At 48.0% G+C, this 22,008-nt stretch overlaps 1 protein-coding gene across 2 annotated transcripts in view; it reads left to right on the forward strand.

Annotated features, from left to right (window-relative positions):
• The first annotated feature begins 11,168 nt into the window (after window positions 1-11,168).
• Window positions 11,169-22,008, forward strand: part of PLPPR1 (phospholipid phosphatase related 1) — a 266,808-nt gene continuing 255,968 nt past the window's right edge. For both annotated transcript variants that reach the window (XM_075558992.1, XM_075558993.1), the window contains exon 1: window positions 11,169-11,506. The gene's annotated coding sequence lies outside the window, so the exon portion shown is untranslated. The remainder of the gene's footprint in view (window positions 11,507-22,008) is intronic.

The raw sequence follows: 22,008 nt of genomic DNA on the forward strand, positions 1-22,008 counted from the left end.
CTGTAAGTACCATGGACTGCAACAAGGATTGTTTTGAACGAAGTACGGCCAGAGTGCTCCTCAGAGGCAAGGATGGTGAGAGTTTGTTTTACATACTTTGGACATGTTGTCAGGAGAGACCAGTCCCTGGAGAAGGACATCATGCTTGATAAAAAGGAGGGGAAGTGAAAAAGAGGAAGGTCCTCCAGGAGAGAGACTGACACAGTGGCTATTAAACAAGGGGTTTAACTATAGGAACAACAAGTGAACAAGGGGTTCAACTGTAGGAACAACAGTGAGAAGAGTGCAGGACCGGCAGTGTTTCATTCTGTTGCACGTAGGCCACTTTGGGTGGGTACCCCCTCGATGGCATGCAGTAAAAGAACAACAACAACAACAACAACGACACAGCAATAATGTGCTTCGTATAACCTTTGGAACATAGTAACAAAACTAACCAAAAGCCCACTGCCACTGAGTTGATTCCAACTCAAGGGCTTTTGTGGCTGTAAACCTCTATGGGAGCAGACAGTCTCATTTCTATTCCACTGGACAGCTGCGGATTTGAACTGCAGATCATGGGGTTAGCAGTTCGATGCTTACCCCACTTAGCGCTGGGGCTTCTTTAGCACTTTATAAGCACTCCGTAAATGCTAACAATAAAAATGAACCCATAAGGAACATGCTAAAAATGTTCAAAATGACAATATGCTCTTTCTACAGTTACAGGGCATGAGAAAACATTTTTTGTCGAAGGGAAAAATAATAAGGGATGATTTTTGTTTGAATTCTAAATGCGCATTTAGATTATTTTAAATTTGTTAAAATTAATGTCAAAATTAATCATCAAAAATCTGAAGGAAAATACTAGAAAACTGAATCCAGGAGCACGCAAAAGAGATAGCATTCCATTAGAACTATTGCATATTCCAGTCATACAGGCCTGGTCTTATGTTTTAAAAATCAATCAGTGGTAAACTTCACCACATTAGAAGAGAAACGAGAAGCGCTACAGCTCAGTAGTTACCTGACAAAATTCAGCCCTCTTTCGTGATAAAAGGACCGAGCAAACTAGGAATAGAAGAAACGCTCAAGCTGATTAAAGCTATCCTGAAATCCACAGCTAAAGTTGTACTTAATTATGGAACATCAGAGTACTTTTTTACCTAAAGTTTGCAACAAGGCAAGGAAGCTGATCTAACCATACTTGTTTAACATTAAAAAAAATCATTTTAGTAGGGGCTCGTACAACTCATCACAACTCATCACAATCCATCCATCCATCCATTGTGTCAAGCACGTTTGTACATTTCTTGCTATCATCATCCTCAAAACATTTGCTTTCTACTTGAGCCCTTGGTATCAATCATCATCCTCAAAACATTTGCTTTCTACTTGAGCCCTTGGTATCAGTTCCTCGTTTTCCCCCTCCTTCCCCGCTCCCCCCTCCCTCTGGAACCCTTGACAATTTATAAATTAGTATTATTTTGTCAAATCTTACAATGTCCGACGTCTCCCTTCACTCACTTTTCTGTTGTCCGTCCCCCAGGGAGGAGGTTATATGTAGATCCTTGTAATCAGTTCCCCCTTTCCACCCCACCCTCCCTCCACTCTCCTGGTATTGCCACTCACACCACTGGTCCTGAAGGGATCATCTGTCCTGAATTCCCTGTGTCTCCAGTTCCTATCTGTACCAGTGCATATCCTCTGCTATAGCCAGATCTGTAAGGTAGAACTGGAATAATGGTAGTGGGTAAGAAAGCATTCAGGAACTAGAGGAAAGCTGTATGTTTCATCGTTGCTACACAGCACTCTGACTGGCTCGTATCCTCCCCGCACCCTTCTGTAAGATGTCCAGTTGCCTACAGATGGATGGGTCTTGGGTTCCCAATCTGCACTCCCCCTCACTCACAGATTTGATTTGTTGTTCTTTGATGTCTGATACCTGATCCCTTTGACACCTCGTGATCACACAGGCTGGTGTGCTTCGTCCATGTGGGCTTTGTTGCTTCTGAGCTAGATAAACGCTTGCTTACCTTCATTCTTTTAAGACCCCAGATGCTATGTCTTGTGATAGCCGGGCACCATCGGCTTTCTGCACCACATTGCAATTATGTAAATAGACCTATGCAAATGGATTTTATGAGGGGGCTTCACAACGTTCATGAAAAATGGAATGAAAAGAATTGAATTTTCCATGAACTTTTCCAAACCCTATCATATATCATCTATCAAAGAAGAAATAAGACTTCTTTGTGCAGAAAGGTAACTAACCAGAAACAATAAGTAACCTTTGCAGGTTGCCGGAAAGAGTGCAAATATTGAAATAACTCTTGTGTTCTATATAACAGCAGTAGAATATTGGAATACTTCTACAACATGATTTCATGAAATTGGTATTCTCTATTTGTATTTCGTTTGTTTTCAGCAATAATACTGACCTTTGGTAATACAGTCTAAGTGCTCAAATAATCACTAAACGTTATCGGCTCTAACCCTTCAGCAGGACCCTCACAATAAAGGCCTGGCAATCTGCTTCTGAGGGTCACAGGCGTGAAAACCCGAAGGGACAGACACAGTTTTATTCTGACACATGTAGAGGCATTAAGAACTGGAATCAATTTCACAGGAAACAGCTGGTGGTCTTTTATTGGAAGGTGAATGATTTATGTTCAAATGTGTAGCAAAATAATAAAAGCGTTGACATTATGAGTGACCTTACAGTGCAATTTAAGTAATTAGAACAATTTTATCCATTAATTCCATTGACCAAAATTCAATTTATTGGTTCTAGGCTTCTACTTAGCCTCACAACACAGCTCTCTATGTACAGCGGCAACCTGTTGCCAGTATGACAAACATACATTTGGATATTTATCAAAACATAAGGAAAAAACTGTTATTTCTACCCTGATAGTAGCTCTATCTGCTCTTTCCTAACCTTATAGCTCTCAGCACAGTCGTGCACGTCTCTCAGGAGACCAGGATGGAATGAGCACCTCATCATATGCTCCCTGCTGGCTCGCCGCTCACACTGATTCACACACACAGCTGCTGGCCAGTAAGGAGCTGTCGATGGTTTTTTTAAATTTTTTCAGAATTGTACATATGCTGTCCATTTTAGGACAGCTCATCTGTACTTCAGTCAGTCAAGTGGACCAGCCTGGAGACCGACACATGGAAACTGACAGGTGGACAGGCTGACAAATTCAGGTCTGTTCCCACAAAGCCTTTATCTAGTCAACTGGAGCTGTGTTTGCAGACCAGGCTCCCGATACACATCAGACTCTACGGCTGCCTTTGGAAAATGTCACTGTCTGTTCATTCCTCTGCACAAAGATCTTTTGCGACAATAGGAAATGGTGATAGCCACATTTTGCCACTAGATTTCCCACTATGGAAAGGACTTCACTATTGACTAAAAGTGCTGCCTCTGAGGAGGCCCTGCCACCCCAGATGACATAGCTGCCAGCACTCCACCCTCTGACCTGCCGGTGGAGAATGATAACGAGGAACCCTGAGACGGGTAGCAATGTGAGGGAATTTTGCAAACCAGTCCTCTCACGGACTACACGTGAGCCTCTCCCCATTAGCAAGGTGCAGACCACAGAGTCAACCCATCACAGGTGATACCTGTAAAGATTCAATATTTTTGTCAGTTCTATTAGCAGGTAAAGCCTATGGTCTCATGAAGATGGAAGACCAAACATCGTTGCCCCTAACGTTCATTAAGAATATTGAATTTACAGTTGGCAGAAAAATGAACAAATCTGTCTTGGAAGAAGGAAAGCTATAATGCTTCTGAGAAGGGAGGATGAGGCAACTCTGTGTTTTGTCCTTCGGACATGCTAGCAGCAGGCGCCAGTCTTTGGTAGAAGAGAGGGTCCTCAGACTTTGTAAAGTGGAAGGTCCATAAAGAAGAGGAAGACTCTCAATGAGATGGGTTGGCCCAGTGGTTGCAATGAGGAATTCAAACATAGGAATCATTGTAAGAATGGAGGAGGAGTAAGCAGTGTTTCACTGAATCATGCATAGCATTGCTGTGGGTTTTGCCATTCCTCTGGGTATGCGAGAGACACCTCAGAGACAGAGATGAAGAGACTAATGATCATCAAGAAGCGCTGCTGCTGGAGTATGCACAGGCTCCCTGTCTGAAGCCATGGAGGCAGCAGAAGCACCAGAGGCCGCAGCCCCAAGACTATGAGAGGTCAGAGAAGTTGTGCTGAGACCATGAGACAGAGCAGAGGAGCAGTGCTGAGGCCAAGACAGAGGTTGTGAGGCAGTATATCAAGGAAGCTTCCTAACCCACAGAGACAGAGGCCAAGGGGCTATGTGACTGGAAGGCAGAGGGCTAGAAACAGACACATGGGTCAGTTTGGCTGAGAAGAGGCTTTGTAGATAAAAGAACTGAAACTATCACATTGTGAGCAATGAACTTCCCTAATAAATTGTGGTAATTACATAATCTCCTATCAACTTGAGGATATTAAGAGTGGCAGGGTGGAGTCTAGCTTGTCAATCAGGTCACAGCCTGATGATGCCTCTTTGTGGGCATTGTCTTTTCATGAGGATTCTGGGAACTTCCTTTCTCCCTGGAAGGGGTGGGCCACACATTCTTTCTGCTTCACATTCCTGGTGAGGAGATACACTCAGGGATCTGGAGAAGTCACATGGAGACCCATGCCAGCACTGAGATGCTTCCACAGCCACTGGATCCACAAGACTTTCCACCCACTGGCCTGTGATCTTCCTGCATTCAGCATCATTGCATGTGCTGTGTGAGTATGAAGAGGAATTTATGGACTAGTATCAGACATATGGACTAATATCAGACTTATGTACTTGATTTGGGCTGGGCTGGAATGCTTTCTCAATATACTATTACTCTTTAGTATAAAGCTCTCTTACACACATATGAGTATCTCTGGATTTGTTTCTCTTGTCAACCTGGGCTAACACATAAACCGCCCTAATTGTGAGCATGATCTGTGAATTATGTGTGGACAAAGCAATGGATTATTGTGTTAGGGTTCTCTAGAGAGACAAAACCACATTGTTAATAATTATATATATATATATATATATATATATATATATATATATATATATATATATATATATATATATATATATACAGATAGATAGATAACACAAGAAATGAACAGTTAAATTATAAAGCAGTACAAATGGCTCAGTGCAACTCACTCCCAAGAGAGAGCTGTGAGACACTGACAGTCCTTCAAGTCTTGAAGACCGCCAGGTAGTCCTCTGTAGGCTATCCTGGCACAGATAGCAAGCAGCAAGGCAGGTCACCAACAGTCAGCCAGGTCACTAACAGGTGACCAACAGTCAGTCCCCAGCTCAAGAGATGTAAATTCCAATTGGGTGGCAAGGCAGGTCTTGAAGGAACCTCAAATTACAGAGACACAGTCCACAGGTTAGGTGTCCCACAGGTAGTGTAGCTTGCAAATGGAGACACAGAACAAGCAAGGCAGCCGCACACTGGTCTGATGATCAAAGAGCATGAGACAAGAAAGGCGAGGCTCACCGAGCCATTCATCTCTCCGCTCTTCAATTAATTCCACATGTGTTTATTGGCCAGACTGGCCCAATAAACTAACTACCTCAATTATCAAACCCAGTAGAGGAGTAGAGTGCAGTGAGAGGAATGGTTGGTATCAGGAGAGGGTCAAGAAGGATGGAAGGTGGAGGCATGGCTGACCTCTGTTTTGTGGCAATCAGCCTGGGGCTGGCACGGAGCTGGATTCCCGTTCTCCCTACCGAAGTTCAAGAAGGTTAGATGTGCCCCGCCCACCCCCACCATTTCTTCAATACTATTTTCCTGACACTTCTAAGTGCCAGAGTATATGACTGAATCCTCTAAACCAGTAGTTCTCAACCTGTGGGCTGCGACCCCTTTGGGGGTCGAACAACCCATTCACAGGGGTTTCCTAATACATACTGCATGTGAGATATTTACATGAAGATTCATAACAGTAGCAAAATTACAGTTACGAAGTAGCAACGAAAATAATGTTATGGTTGGGGGTTACCACCACATGAGGAGCTGTATTAACCAGTCACGACATTAGGAAGGTTGAGAACCACTGCTCTAAACGATCTTACAAGGAGAGTATTGTTTGCATCACCACTTTGAAGATGAGGAAACACAGTCTTTAGGTGATTTGCATTTATTGAGAGGTCTGTTTCCTAGGATGTTGTTCTTCCCAGTAATTGGCAGGCCCTGGTGGCATAGAGGGTCACTAGCCGGGCTGCTGTCCTCAAGGTCAGCAGTTCAGAAAACAAGAGGAGGAGGCTTTTTACTCCCCTCAATGATTACAGTCTCAGAAACCCACTGAAGTGGTTCTTCCCATCAGTCAATGGCAGTGAGGTGTTTCTTGTTTAACTCTTTATGGGAGTAGTCGGAAACCAGTGACTGCTGACATTGTGGTTAACAGCCCAACACTTAACCACTAACTAGATAACTAATGACTTAGTTGGTGCTTAGACACTAAGTATGTGATGCCATTGGGGGGATCCAGTCGAGGCGAGACGTGACGGACTCGGGGTACACTGTGGTGCTGTCCGAGTGCGGAGGAGGAGTGCTTTCTCCTTTCTTGGGGGATTCATGAAGGATTTTTTGGATTAAATAGATGCATTCTGAGCTGAAATTCAAAGGACTAATAAGAGTTAAGGCAGACATGATGAAGAAAGTCAGAACAGCAGGGAAAAGGATCTACTAGGAGAAGGACATTGGGCACCTTTGGAATGGCTGGGAAGTTACAAGATTTGAGTGGGTTGTAAAGGCTAAGATTTGGGGCTGAACATAGCTTTGGCCAAGGCCATGAAGGGCCTTGAGTACCAGGTGGGGGGAAAGCCATTCAAGGGAGAAGCCGGCAGTTGGTAGGACCAGATTACATTTTAGATACATCAGGTCTAGCTACAGAATACAAAATGGCCCTAGGAAAGAGGAGAAACCAGGAACTGTCCTCCCCTTCTCTGAGCGTTGCTGCTCCGGAGCTGAACAACGTTGGGAGCTGTGGGGAAGGAGGGAGCAGGCAGTGGGCTAGCCAAGTAGCCTGGCAATCAGAGGGGAGCAGCGGCTGCAGGCACTGTCTGTCTGACTACTCCTGTGGTGTGGGAGCCTCTCAATGGGATGCAGCGTCAGCCTGCCTCGGTGCCAAAGGACACCTGCCCAACCATACAAAGCTTGCAGACAAGAAGGGGTCCTTGAGAGTTTTATTAAAGTCAGCATGTTAGACTGCAATTCATTTCTGCACTAGTATTTATCCATTCGCACATTCAAACATTTGCTGAACACACACTACTTGCTTACTCTCCTGAAAAAAGACACATGACCTTGAGTGGCTCACAACGACCGCACTAGGCTGTGGTGAAGGTCAGACACCCAAACACAGATACGAGGTGTTAAGAGTTACACTAAGAGTACATTCAAAAGTAAAGGGAAAATTTTCAACTGTTTTTTGACAGTTGCTGAAATACTGTGATGTTGGTGACAAAAAAAATCATTGCTTCAGCTCTTACAATCATGGCTTGGAATTTTTAAATTTTTACCGGGCTAGGAAAGATTTATATAGAGATAGATACATAGGCAGATAAAACTTCTACAAGAAGGAAATATTATATATTAGTTCCGATAACCAAAATTATAGGTAGCATACAATTTAAGCAGAAATGTTGTGGTTCATAATTATTAAAATATATAAAGCAGAACTTATGCATATGTTATATCACCCCAGGACTTTATAGTTCAGCAATACATAGCTGAATGAAATGAGTTTTATATAATTGTCTGAGAATTGAAGTGTGTCTATATTATTTCATTATTTTGGAGAATATAACATCCATGTCCTTCATGTATATACAACTAATTTTAATTCTTTCTAGAAAGGTTTTGGACTGATATATTTTGAACAGCAATTTCTATTTAAAATTGAACAATTCCCTGCCATCAAGTCAAGTCTGACTCACAGCTACCTCATAGGACAGAACACTTGTGGGTTCCCTGGGCTGTAAATCTTTATAGGAGCAGAGAGCCTCATCTTTCTCCCTTGGAAGAGATGATGGGTTCGAACTGCTGATCAGGAAATTTTGGGGATTTTTTTATAAGGGGGATAGAATGAAAGTTCTCTATGTATGGATTATTCTCCATCAAGGTAGAAGGAATGAGTGCCAAGCCTGAAATTCAAATTTAAGAAGCATTGAAAATCCCTACGGTCGTGGTCTCTTGACACTATATGCCTGTGGGTGCATGGATTAAGTGGCTTCAGCCATTGTTACTTGGGAGGCGTAATGCATTAGTTAGGTGAAAATAGAGAGAAGGTGAAAAAGAAAATAATACACAGCTTGGTGAGCCAATAGGGGTGGGGCGTTAGAGTGAGAGACCCAAACTTGCCAGGCAGGATTGGTGTTTACCCCTGAAGAGCTACGGTGAAAAGTGCCGAGGCCTATTACTGGCATGCCACGCCACCTCACACGTCCGTTCAGATTTGAGTGTGGAGCGCTTCCACTTCCACTATCCATGCTTTCCACTACCTGGATTTGAACAGGCGAATGATCTGGTGAGGGACAGTGGAAGAAGACAAAAGAAAGATCGGAAGACACTAAACTTCTTCACTTCTGTAAGTTTAGGGAAAAAGGATTTGTTTTTTAAAAGTCCCTTTAAGAAAAAAGGCTATAATCATGAAAATGTTAATAACCAAAATAATAATAATATCTGTTATGAAGTGCTCGCTCTGCAGTAGGCGCTGCGCTGTTTTATGTGCATCATCTCACTTAATAGCCCCTATGCCTCCTTCACCCTCCCCAAACAGTAAAACTCTCTCCCAGAACTGCGTGTTCAGTGTCTTAGAAGGAACATAAAAGGATTCCACTTTATTTGCAATTCCAAACGTGTAGCGTCTCCTTCATCCTTGACTTTGTTGGAGCTCCTTTCGCCTTTGGAACGGTAAGCAGGATGTCCCTTGCCTTCTCACTCAAGGCCAGGAGCAGACTGCTTCTATCAGAGCCCCCAGATCAGCTCTGGCTCATCGTGACCCTGTGAACAACAGAAACACGGCCACCCTGCCCGGTGCTGTGCCCTCCTCACAAATGGTGTTATTGCTGTAGCCACCGTGTCGATCCATCTCGTTGAGATTCACGGATCCATCCTTTACCACACATGACGCCCTTCTCCAGGGTCTAGTCTTTCCTGATAACATGTCCAAAGGATGGGGGACTAAGGCGTATTCTGGCTGACCTTCTTTCAAGACAGATTTATTTGCTCTTCTGGCCCAGGCGAAGGAGTACATATGTCCTGCCATTTTATCATTGTAAGAGGAAGTGCCCTAGGCCTGTCTCACACAGCTAGAACTGCCAAACTGAGACCTTCCCCTGCTAATTCTTTCTAGCTCGTCAACCCACCTCACCCCACCCTTGGATTCAGAAGGCAAGGAAGCAGACCTCCCCCTGAAATTCGGATGTTCCACTGTTGGAAGGAGAATGTTGTCACATACAGGTAGCCCAGCCCCAAAGGCAATGTAAAAAGCAGGCACACTCCAAAGATGGTGGGTGGTTTAGTAAAAAAGGCTCTACTGTTTTTAAGGAGAACCCCATCTTCCCTCGCTGGTAGCTGGAGACAGTCAGACTCACTGTCCTTTGGGAAAGGAATAGTGCAGTTCTACTGCTCTCAATGAGCGAAGAAAACCACCCCGCCACACAGAACATGTTCTTTTCAAAAACACTTCCCCTTCCTTTCACCTTTTCCTTCTGTCCTCTCGGTCATTGCTCTTAAACTTTGCTTCTGTTGATCCTATTTAGGGACACAGTTTTCTCTCCTCTGGGTGTGATCTAATTGTCCTGCTGTTCGAGTGTCACTCAGCATTATCACAGAGAAGATGAATGGGACAAGGGTCAGAGGTCAGCCTCCAGGCATCTGCTCACTAGCACTGCAGAGAGGGGGTGTGCGAAGCGATCTTTAATGAAAGCTTGCGAGGACCTGCACAGAGAAACCTGTCCAGTGTCCATCTGCAGCTGTGGTGACCAAAGGGTGGCTCTTTTCTTTAGGGACAGGCTGTGAATTCACAAGCACTCTGGGACACAGGAGTTGCTTGCTTAGAGGGTTTTCCGTTTCACTCCTGCCACAGAGGAAAAGGAGGGAAAGGCCAGATGCTCCAGTGAGGTCGAAGTGGAGGCTCCCGAATGGGTACGGACCATTTGCCTGCTTAGCTCACAGAACAATCTCCCCCAAGAAGAGTTTCCACTCCACTCGCAACGGCTGTCGCCCGGCCTGCCCTCTGGCCTCAGGTTACTATGCCATTGCCACTGCAGGCTCAGGTTCTCTAACTGGGCTCTTTTCACGCCGGACAGTTCTACTTTCCTAAGGCGGCCAGCGGAAGAAGGCCCAGAGCTGCTTGGGCATTCTAGGCAAGGGGGACAATAGGTCCATTGTTCTTTTAGCCCTTTTGAATAGGGCAAATGTCTTCTTCATGGAACTGTCACCAAAGGCCGCTGCGAAGGGGATCTTCGAAAACTCACCTGATGCCACTCTCCCTTTGTTCTTAGGTGGGAGGTGTTTGGGGGTATCCCTGCCAGCCGTGCTCACCCCATCAAGCCTATCCTGGGACCCACAGACTTGGCCTTTTCCCACTCCTTGCAGAGTGCCAGGTGGGAGGGAAGAGCAGCATTCGGCAGACAACTCATTTTAGTTCCAGCGCGACCTGCAGCTTCTGTTTCCTCAGGGACCTCCGCAGAAGCGCATCGCGGCTCCCCACAGGGGCAGGGGCCGGCCAGGCTGCAGTCCCCCGCAGGGACCCCACCCGGGCACTGAATGTGCTCCAGGAGGGGACAGACCCGTGTCACCCAGGACTTCGCAGCTCAGGTGGTCTTCTGGGACCGGTCTCCGGCGGGCAGCTTCCCGCTGGCGGGCGCCCAGCTCGGGGCGCACCTGGGCAGCGGGTTTCCTGGCCTCCTCCCGGGAACCCCGCGGAGCCCCGGGTGCGGGCTCGCTCCTCTCAGCGGAGCTTGTACCCCTCCCTCCGCCGGGCTCCCCTGCCAGCGCTTGGTGTCCCTCTCTGAGCATGCGCTGTGCGGTGCCCACCCCGCCTCCCCGGTCCCCCCCCCCCCCCCCGCCTTCCGCCCCCTCCCCTCCCCTCCAGCCTTTTGCTGCGTTCCTTTCATTAAACAAACAGGAGATCCTGAAACCTGGACGCTGCGCCGGCGGCCGCGCGAGCAGGAGGCGGAGGCGGGGGCGGAGCGCGGCATGGCCGCCGAGGGGGCTCCGTGATCCCGCGCACTGCCCCCTCCCACGCGCGCGCGCACTCTCTCTCACACACACACGCGCGCGTACAAACACACACTCACGCGTACACGCCCGTGCCGCGCGCTCGGCGGCTCGCTCTCCCACGCAGGCGGGATGCAGCGGCGCCCGGAGAGCGCGTCGCGCGCCGCTGCCTGAACGCACCTCGCCGCCGCCGGGAGGGAGCCCGCGGGCCCAGTGGTGCGCCCGGAGGACGCCCCGCCACGGGAGGTAAGTGCCGAGCCCGCGGCCGCGCCCGGGACTCCGCGGCGCGGGGCGGCGGGGACAGGTCCCGGCTGCACGCGGCGGCGCAGGTGGCCCCGGTCGGGCGCTTGGGGTTCGCGGTGTGGTTGCCGGCAGCGCCGCGGGAGAGGGCGACCCAGTCCGGGTCGCCTCCGGCTGGGCGTCGGATGAACCCGGCAGAAGCCCCCCCCCCCTCCCTGCTCGTAAACTTTCCTCCCCTGTCATTTGGGAAAGGGGCAGACAAAGGGGGCGTGGAGGTTGCCTTGGTCGCGTCCCACCCTCCTGGCCGCCTTCCGGACTGCGACGCAAGCTGGTGCGCGTGGGTGGGCGGGCAGGCGAGGGCGCCCCGCAGGTAGACGGTGCCAAGTCCTCCCGCCCGGGCAGGGGGTGGTATTTCTCACCCTGCCCCCAGCCCGAAGCCTTGCCTTGGATTTGCCTTTTGGCTTGGGCACCTGCCATTACCTCAGGCGCATTGTCAGGGGTGCCACCTGGAGAACTGGAGAGGGAGCCCAAGGCTGGCTTTCCCGTTCAGCGCCAATGCCACGGGCGCCAGGGTGAGACTCGGGTCAGTGGCGGGATAAATGACGAGTTACTGAAAGGCTTGCCATAATCACCTCCTGGAAATGCGGGGCGCCCAGCGCTCCTCTCCCCTGGGAAAGGTGCTGTCTTCACGCGACCCACCTCGGCCTGCGCTGAGCGCTGGGTTGGGCGGCTGGGGCAGCAGCTGCCCCAGGGAGAATACCAGGGCTTTCTCTCTGCCCTGGGGCTTCAGGGCACCCACACGTGTGGAATATGCGGGTGCTGGGTGATTATTTTTCCTTTGTGGGAAGGTCGGTTTCCTTTTCAACCTCTTTCCTGGGAGTCTCTGTAACCTGGCATCTAGCTGATGGGCAGGCACCTTTCCTGTAGGTCTTTGGAACCCTCAAAGGATTTCCTAAATTGCCGGCGGCCTCGTTGGGGCGGGATCTGAGTGCAGCATGCCTTTTGGCACCTAGGAACATCCTGGAGTGTAAGGAATGCCCTACTGAAACTGCGGAGACCTGGCCGGTGTGTGAAGAGTCTAGTAGTGGGACAAAGGGAGAGGAACAGAGGGTGGTCACTTAGGAGAGCCGTGACTCGAGGCCAGTTAGGCAGGGAGAGATCCAGCGTGGAGCAAGGTTCCCTGCTGCTTTCGCTGTTAAACTCACGCACAAGCCTGTCCTATGCGTGACAGCTACCGTCCATGGACTCCAGTTGGCAGCTGGGACTGGTCTGGAGTTTATCCAGAATGCCATATTGGGAACGTAGAAGGTGTGGTTACTCCTGGGCTAGCCTTCATCAGGGTCCCAAATGAATTCTTTGAAGTTCTTTAAGGATAGAAAGGGCCAGATATGAAAGTTCCCCTACCTTGAATTTTTGTTTATAGCTAGAAGGCGGGCTAGGCAGGCAGGTCCGTTTAGTTTATGACTCTTCAATACCTCAGGAACCTCAAGGGTTGTCATTCAAATGCCTGGGGAACCTGGAAGCCAAGAAAATGCTGACAGAAGAAAGCAGTGGGAGCTATTTCAGGAGCTTTAACTCAGGGGAGACCAAGGGGGTTCCCTTCTCTGGGAGGTGGCTGGTGGAGCCATCTCTCTGCTGCTTAGGCTGAGAATGAACCTCTTATTGTTATGTCGCTTAATAAAAACCCCACATTGAGTGACATGTGAAGTGGGAGAACGTGTGATGTGCACGAGGACATTGAGAACGCTCACGTTTGCAAGATGTTGACTCAGTTCAGCATGAAGTTTACCTGGTGTGTGAGCGAAGGGAGGGGGGGAAGGAAAATAATTGGGAACCCGATGGGTGTCATTAAAATAGCTTGTCATTTAAAAGTATGGCGTAAAATAAAGTTTGACCATTTGTTTTTCTCTCTTATTAATGGAATAAAGAGGTGTCCAGAAATATTTCTAAACTGAAATTGACCCAGACACCACCACCACCACCACCACCACCACCACCTTCTCCACCTCCACCTCCTCCACCATCACCACCACGACCACTACCATTACCACCACCACCACCACCTTCTCCACCGCCACTTCCTCCACCGTCACCACCATGACCACTACCACTACCCCACCCCCCCACCATTCCCAAGCATGTTGCCCCCAAGTCAATTCAGACTTTTAGCATCCCTGAGGGCCAGAGTAGAACTTCTCCCATTGTGTTTCCAAGGTTGTGATGTTCATGGCAGTAAAATGCTACATTTTGCTCAGGCTCAGAATCCAGTAGGTTCTAACCACTGATTTTTCAGTTAGCGGCCGGAGCCCTTGCACCACGAGGTCTTATGCTAACGTCGACACAGGCAGGGTTGGAATGTAGTTGTCAACATATGTCCTTTTTATTTCATAGTGAACATTCGCATCACATTCTTGGCAAAACTTGGCAAGAGAATATCAAGATTTTAAAAATGCTTTTTAGTACTAATCCACTGTCATTCAGTCGACCCTGACTTTTAACACCCCTGTAGGGCAGAATAGAATGTTCCTTTGGGTTTCCAAGACTATACATCTGTACAGGAGCAGATAGCCTCGGCCTTCTCCTGTTATTAGTACTGGAGTCCTTACAACGCATTTCCTCTACCTTCATCTGCAATCCCATTCATATTGATTATATTCAGATCTGTGTTAGTCTGGGTTGACTAGAGAAACTAATTCATAGATACTCATGTGTGTAAGAGAGAACTTTATACCGAAGAGTAATTGTATATTAAGAAAACATCCCAGCCCAGTGCAGTTCAAGTCCATAAGTCTTATTAGCCCATATGTTCGATACCAGTCTATAAATTCCTCTTCAGACTCATGTAACACATGTAATGACGCCGAATGCAGGAAGATCACAGGCCAGTGGGTGGAAAGTCTTATGGATCCAATGGTGGTAGAAGCATCTCAGTACTAGGGTGGGTCTCCATGTGACTCCTCCAGATCTAGGGCTCTGGCTCCATCAGTGTAGCTCCATGTGGCTTGTCATCAGGAATATCTCTCAGGGAGATGAAGCAGAGAGAATGTGTACCTGCGCGCTCCCCCCTGCCACCCCGTGAGCTATTTATCTCTGTTACACCTTCAAATGAGGTCATCAAGCTGCAACCTGATTGACAGGCTAAACTCCACCCGTTCATCTTAATAGTCTCAAGTTGACACCGGATTATGTAACTACCACAAGATCCTATTTACAAGTGTTCATTGACCACTTACCTCTTTAGAGCCTCAGGAACTTATAGGGCCAGTTCTTCCCTTGTCTTTTAGGATGCTATGAGTCGGCACCAACTCAATGGGGGTGAGTTTGGTTTGTGGTTATCCTTATCTAGCATTGGACATCATCTAAAAAGTGCAATAAAGCCCAGACTGCTTACAAAACTAGTGGCAAATATGATTATAAGAGGAGAGCAAATAAAACAATCAGTGAGTAGGGCACTTCTGTACTATGTGGTTTGTGAACTCTTAACACTTGCACTGTGCACTGCAATCCCTCCTCCTTCTGGATTGTCTTGGAACACAGAAAAAGGCGCATCAGCATCTATTGTGTGCAGGGGACTGGCAGAAAAAAGCATTTGCAAGTGAAAACTGGATCCAGCACACACGAGGGGGAAACAGGTATTTAACTGAGATGTGACTTGGCTGAATGTCTTAATTATGTTGGTAGGTGCCATCAAGTCAGTTGCAGCTTATAGCAACTCTGTGTACAACAGAATGAGACACTGTCCAGTCCTGCGCCGTCCCCACAGTGCTTGTTAAGTTCGAGCCCAGCATTGGGGCCACTGTGTCAATCCATCCCACAGAGTGTCTTGCCATCTCAGTTATAAGGAACACACTGGCAGTACTTCTTCTGGCCAAACTGAAAAACAAAGTTACTGCCATTGAGTCAATTCCAACTCATAGCACCCCTGAAGGACAGGGTAGAAGTGTTTCGGTGAGCCTCCGAGACTGTAACTGCACAGGGGTAGACGCCCCGTTTATCTCTGGCAGAACAGCAGGTGGTTTCAAACTGCGGACCTTGCGATCGCAGCCACCAGGTTGATTTCAATATTCATAGTCAATACCATAATTCAAAGACATCAATTTGTCCATGATCTTACTTATGTCCTCTAGTTCCACAGGCATCTGATGTGATTGAAAATACTGTGGCTTTGGGCCAGCGCACCTTGGTTTTCAAAGTGGCATCTTTCATTAAGACTTTAAAGATGTCTTTTGCAGCAGATTTGTCCAATGGAATATCCCATTCAATTTCTTGAATGCTGCTACTTCTATGGGTGTTCATTGTGGATCCAAATAAAATTTGGAAATTCACCAGAACTTTGATCCTGTCTGTTCGTCAGAACGTGGTTTATAAAGATTGTTGTTTTCTCTATGGTGAGATGCAGTCTACACTGAGGGCTGTAGTCTTTGACATTCATCAGTAAGTGCCTCCAGTCCCCTTCAAGTTTGGGTCATTGGCATATAGCAGGTGCTACCAAGCCTTCCTTCGATCCTAGTGACACGTTTTTCTTCATACAGTCCACTGTCCACTTTCTCCGATTATTTGCTCAAAATACAGATAGAATAATTATGGTGAAAGAGTGCCTCCTTGATTCCAATCTTTCTTGATCTTTAATCTCCTTGGTCTATTGAAATGACTGCCTATTGGTCTATGTCCTATCTATCTATCTATCTATCTATCTATCTATCTATCTATCTATCTATCTATCTATCTATCTATCTATGTATCTCTATTTCTTTCTCCAACTCCTTTCCTGCCATCAAGTGGTTGCTGACTCCGAGCAGCCCTGTAGGACAGGGTAGAACTGCCTCCGTGAGTCTCTGAGACCGACTCTTTATGGGTTCAGAAAGGTTGGTCTTTCTCGCACCTGCAGTAATGCTGGTGGTTTGGAACTGCTGACGTTGCAGATCGCAGCCCAACTCATAACCACGATGGGCACCAAGTTCCAGAAGAGCACAGTTAAATACTCTAGGATTCCTTTTTTTGTGTGATGTGATCCATAATTTATTAGGATTCACACAGTTGAATGCTTCTGCATAATCAGTACCACACAGGTAAACATCTTTCTGGTCGTCTCTGCTTTTAACCAAGAGCCAGTGGCAGGGATAGCCCTCATTCTAGGTCTTTTACCAAATCTGACTTGAATTTCTGCCTATTCTCTACAATCCGTTTTAATTATCTTCAGCAAAATTTTATTCTTTGTGATATTAATGATCCTGTTCAGTAATTTCTTCATTCTGTCGGATCACCTTTCTTTTGAATCACTACAATGTGGATCTATACAATTTGGTTAGGGAGGGGGAGGTAGCTGTCTTTCAAATGTCTTGGCATAGATCAATGAGTGCTTTTCGGTTTCATTCATTTGGTGACACATCTCTGTGGGTATCCTGTCAATTCCTGGGGCTGTGGTTTTGTTTTTTGTTTTGCCAGGACCTTCAGTACAGTTTGTATGTACATCTTAGTTTCCTGTCATCAGTTCTTGGTCATTCGCTGCCTCCTGAAACGGCTGCCTTTTTTGGGCCCAGTTCTTTCTGGTACAGTTCAGTTACTCTGTCAGCCCGTATCTTGCCTGTAGAGTTCTTTAATATGATAACACAAGGTTTGGTGGTTTTTTTTCTCTCTCAGTCCATTCAGTTTGAGAAATGCTGTATTTTTTCATAACCTTTTAGGGTATTGGGGAGGTAAAATATCTCTAAAGTCTTCCTATAACTCCTCTGGTATCTGTAGTCATTACTGTTTGATGCGTCCGATCAATTTTTGAGATGGTGTTGAAATTCAAGTGTTTTTAACTTGCTTTAATTCCCTTCAGCTTCAATCTGAACTGGCATATGAACAATTGATGGTCTTTTTGCAGTTGGCTCCTGGCCTTGTTCTGCCTGGTGATATTAAACTTCATCATTGTCTCTTTCCACAGATATGGTTAGTTTGATTCCTGCACATTCCATCCTGTGAGGTTCATGTGTATAGTCACCCTTTATGTTGTTGGTTAAAAAAAGGTACTTTGGTCTAATAAGTCAGTGGTCTTTCAGAATTCTACTATTTGATCTCCAGCATTATATCTGTCATAAAGACCATATTTTCTAGTCACCGATCCTTCTGTGTTTCCAACATACACATTCTAACATCAATAATTAACAGTGTACCTTTGATCACTTTCAGACTGCTTAAGGTGATAAAAATCTTCAATATCTTCACCGTTGGTGTTAGGTACACAATTTTGAGTATGAGTTGCATTAAACCGGTCTTCTTATAGGCATCTGAGTTTTATTGCACCACTGAGAACATTGTCCTTCAGAATTGGGCTTGGCAGATTCCTGTTGAGGGTGAACGCAAGACCATTCCTCTTCAACGTATCATTCTCAGCACAGTAGTTCTTCCGATTTACCAATTTCAAATGGCCAGCACTGGTCCATTCCAACTCACCAATGCCTTCCTGTGTTTCATTTCATGTTTGCAAATGTCAATTCCCTCAGATGCCTCTGTCATGCCTTGTGTGTTTCAACTGTGAGTGGATGTTTGCAGCTGTTCCTTCTCATTATGGGTCATGGCGCACCAGCAAATGAAGGTCTTGAAAGCTTTGTTCCATATGTGTCATTGCGCTGGCATTGCCATTAGGAGGAAGCGCTTCCGCAGTGGGATTTTAAGTGCCTTCCAACCTGCGCGGGTCCCGCTCTGGTGCTCCGTCTGACTAGGTTCTACTGCTCTTCCTAAGGTTTTCTTTCGAGTCTTACTGCCTATTTGGTCTCAGTCTGGATGCTCTGCTGAAACCTGCCCACCATGGGCGACCCTGTCATTTTGAAATGCAGTTAGACCGCGTTCAGCATCATGACAAACCAACAGACCAGCAGTGGGTTAGCATTCTAGTATCATCCAAATGCCAATAGTGAAGACACTTACTTGGTTTTCTTTTCTCCCCTGAGGGATTTGAGCAGGCGATCATGGAGATACTTTCTGAATGATGAATGTTTTTCCAAGTCAGGAAAGGAGGAAAGGACGTTGCAGGGAGAGGAAACATGAGTGAGGGCGTGCAGGAGAGAAGTGACTGCGAGCCATCCGTGGCGAGTTCACAGTGCAGATGTGGGGTGAGCAGCACTTGAGTGGCACTGAGTAATCACTATACCCCATGTTGCACCCAGTGACCACTATACCCCATGCTGCACCCAGTGACCACTATACCCATGCTGCACCCAGTGACCACTATACCCCGTGCTGCACCGAGTGACCACTATACCCCGTGCTGCACCAAGTGACCACTATACCCCATGCTGCACCGAGTGACCACTATACCCCTCGCTGCACCGAGTGACCACTATACCCCGTGCTGCACCAAGTGACCACTATACCCCATGCTGCACCAAGTGACCACTATACCCCATGCTGTACCGAGTGACCACTATACCCCGTGCTGCACCAAGTGACCACTATACCCCATGCTGCACCGAGTGACCACTATACCCCATGCTGTACCGAGTGACCACTATACCCCATGCTGTACCGAGTGACCACTATACCCCATGCTGCACCAAGTGACCACTATACCCCATGCTGCACCGAGTGACCACTATACCCCATGCTGCACCCAGTGACCACTATACCCCGCGCTGCACCGAGTGACCACTATACCCCATGCTGCACCCAGTGACCACTATACCCCATGCTGTACCCAGTGACCACTATACCCATGCTGCACCCAGTGACCACTATACCCCGCGCTGCACCGAGTGACCATTATACCACACGCTGCACCCAGTGATCACTATACCCATGCTGCACCCAGTGACCACTATACCCATGCTGCACCGAGTGACCACTATACCCCATGCTGCACCCAGTGACCACTATACCCCATGCTGTACCCAGTGACCACTATACCCATGCTGCACCCAGTGACCACTATACCCCGCGCTGCACCGAGTGACCACTATACCCCGCGCTGCACCCAGTGATCACTATACCCATGCTGCACCCAGTGACCACTATACCCATGCTGCACCCAGTGACCACTATACCCCGCGCTGCACCGAGTGACCACTATACCCCGCGCCGCACCGAGTGACCACTATACCCCATGCTGCACCGAGTGACCACTATACCCCGCGCCGCACCGAGTGACCACTATACCCCATGCTGCACCGAGTGACCACTATACCCCATGCTGCACCGAGTGACCACTATACCCCGCGCCGCACCGAGTGACCACTATACCCCATGCTGCACCGAGTGACCACTATACCCCGCGCTGCACCAAGTGACCACTATACCCCGCGCCGCACCGAGTGACCACTATACCCCATGCTGCACCGAGTGACCACTATACCCCATGCTGCACCGAGTGACCACTATACCCCGCGCCGCACCGAGTGACCACTATACCCCGCGCTGCACCGAGTGACCACTATACCCCATGCTGTACCAAGTGACCACTATACCCCACGCTGCACCGAGTGACCACTATACCCCGCGCTGCACCGAGTGACCACTATACCCCGCGCTGCACCGAGTGACCACTATACCCCATGCTGTACCAAGTGACCACTATACCCCGCGCTGCACCGAGTGACCACTATACCCCGCGCTGCACCCAGTGACCACTATACCCCGTGCTGCACCGAGTGACCACTATACCCCGCGCTGCATCGAATGACCACTATACCCCGCGCTGCAGGGGTGTGGAGAGATGTTCAGAGTACGATGGAAGCATCTCGCTTGATGGAGCATCAGAAGATTAAGGAGTTCTGTAGAGGAGTGAACATCAGTGAGTCTTGAGTGACATGGAGAAGAGTACGGCTTTCCAGGCAGAACCAACTATGTGAGAACTCCAAGTTGTTCTCTGGACTGCAGCAAGAGATGAGAGTAAGTTCTTAGCTCCTGGGGGTTGATAAACCGTCCGGCTAGAGAGGTAAGCAGAGGTCAAGTGTGAATTGAAACATCCCAAGCGTTGCCTTTATCTTAAAACTCAGCAGAGAGATTCCTGTTGGGCAAGTTTGAGACATGACAGTGACCATGACCATGACCGTGACCATGAACAGATCTGCATGAGAGACACGTGGCTCTGACCACAGTCTGGAGATGGGGAACCTAGAGGCAGGAGCTCATTGTGGAAGATAGGTATGAAGTGATGAGGGTGGTGACCAAAGGGATGAGAGGAGGTGGATGAATTTTTGAGAGGAGTGAGACCAATAAATCCTGCTACTCTGAGAAAAGCCCCCTTCTTGTGTGTTCACACTGCCTCTTGCTTTCCCATGAACACCTGCGTGGCCACCTTTTGCAGTGACACTGAAACATCCTGGAAAACCAGCGTTTAGACCCTGGCATGCAGGACATGCTTAGTGAATGCTGACTGTTATTTGTATGAAGAGAGTGGCTGGAGCAGGTGACCAGAGTCAAGGACTGAATCTCAGCAGTCAGCCAATTTAGGGATGAAGGAAAGAAACCAGCACCAGTTACTAGCGTAGGAACGAGATGTTCAGAAATGGTGGAAGGCCCCAGCCCCAAGGCACAAGCCTAAAAGAATTTTGAGAAGGGAGTGGCCAGACGTCAGGGAAGCATCCTCCGACGGTGGGTCAGGCCTTGTGTGAGTGCCCTCCTGCATGTGCCATCTCCTTTTATTCTCACGGCGCCCATGACCCCTTTCTCCACCTTGTAGTGGAGGCGGCTGAGTGGAGAGGTTCCAAATGGCATGCATGTCCAAGATCACCAAGCTGGTAAGTGGCAGAGGCTGGTGTCAAAGCCTGGATTCTTAACTGTACCAACACCGGCCCCTCGTTATCAATGGGGTGACTGACCAGGGTGATTGAGAGGACAGGTTGAAAAGACGAAAGACGGGACCTGAGAAAGACAAAGCCTAGGAGTTCACCAGTGACCGTGAGGAATGCAACTGCAGTGCAGCTGCGCGTTCTGAAGTCATATTTCAGGGAGTTCAGTGGAAAATGGGAGGTAATAAAATCCTGGCAATGCGTACCTATCAGTCATTTTTGAAGCCTGGCAGAGGAAAGAGTTATGGGGCCACAGGGAGAAAGTGCAGCAAGCAGAGCATCCAGTACTGCTGTTATCAAGGGGATGCAGATGGGAAGAGCTATGTTGGAGGAGAACAAAAAGGCGTGGAAAATAGAGCAGGAGCAAGGAGTTGGAAAGGAGGAGGAAGGCGGTCTCTTCCTGAGATCACAGATGGTGGATTCCAGGGAAGAGGCAGGACACGCTCTCAGCGCCACAAGTCAATGGCTATGGAGCTTTTTGAGCCCACAGAATTCAGCGCCTCGAGTGTCTTAAACAATCTAAGGAGGCTCGGTGTGCTGTACTCTCAGGGTGTCACTTGTGACTTATTCAGGTTGCACAACAACTGATAGCAGATTCTGGGGTTAGACCAGCTGCATTTGAATCCTGCCTCAGCCCCTCACCAGGTGTGTGACTCTGGGCACATCATTTCCTCTGGGTTTCACGGCACCCTGGCTTGAGTAAAGGAGGGAGTCATTGAACCCATGACATAGGACAGC

Source organism: Tenrec ecaudatus, chromosome 10 (genome assembly GCF_050624435.1).
Source record: "Tenrec ecaudatus isolate mTenEca1 chromosome 10, mTenEca1.hap1, whole genome shotgun sequence".
Taxonomy (NCBI): Eukaryota; Metazoa; Chordata; class Mammalia; order Afrosoricida; family Tenrecidae; genus Tenrec; species Tenrec ecaudatus.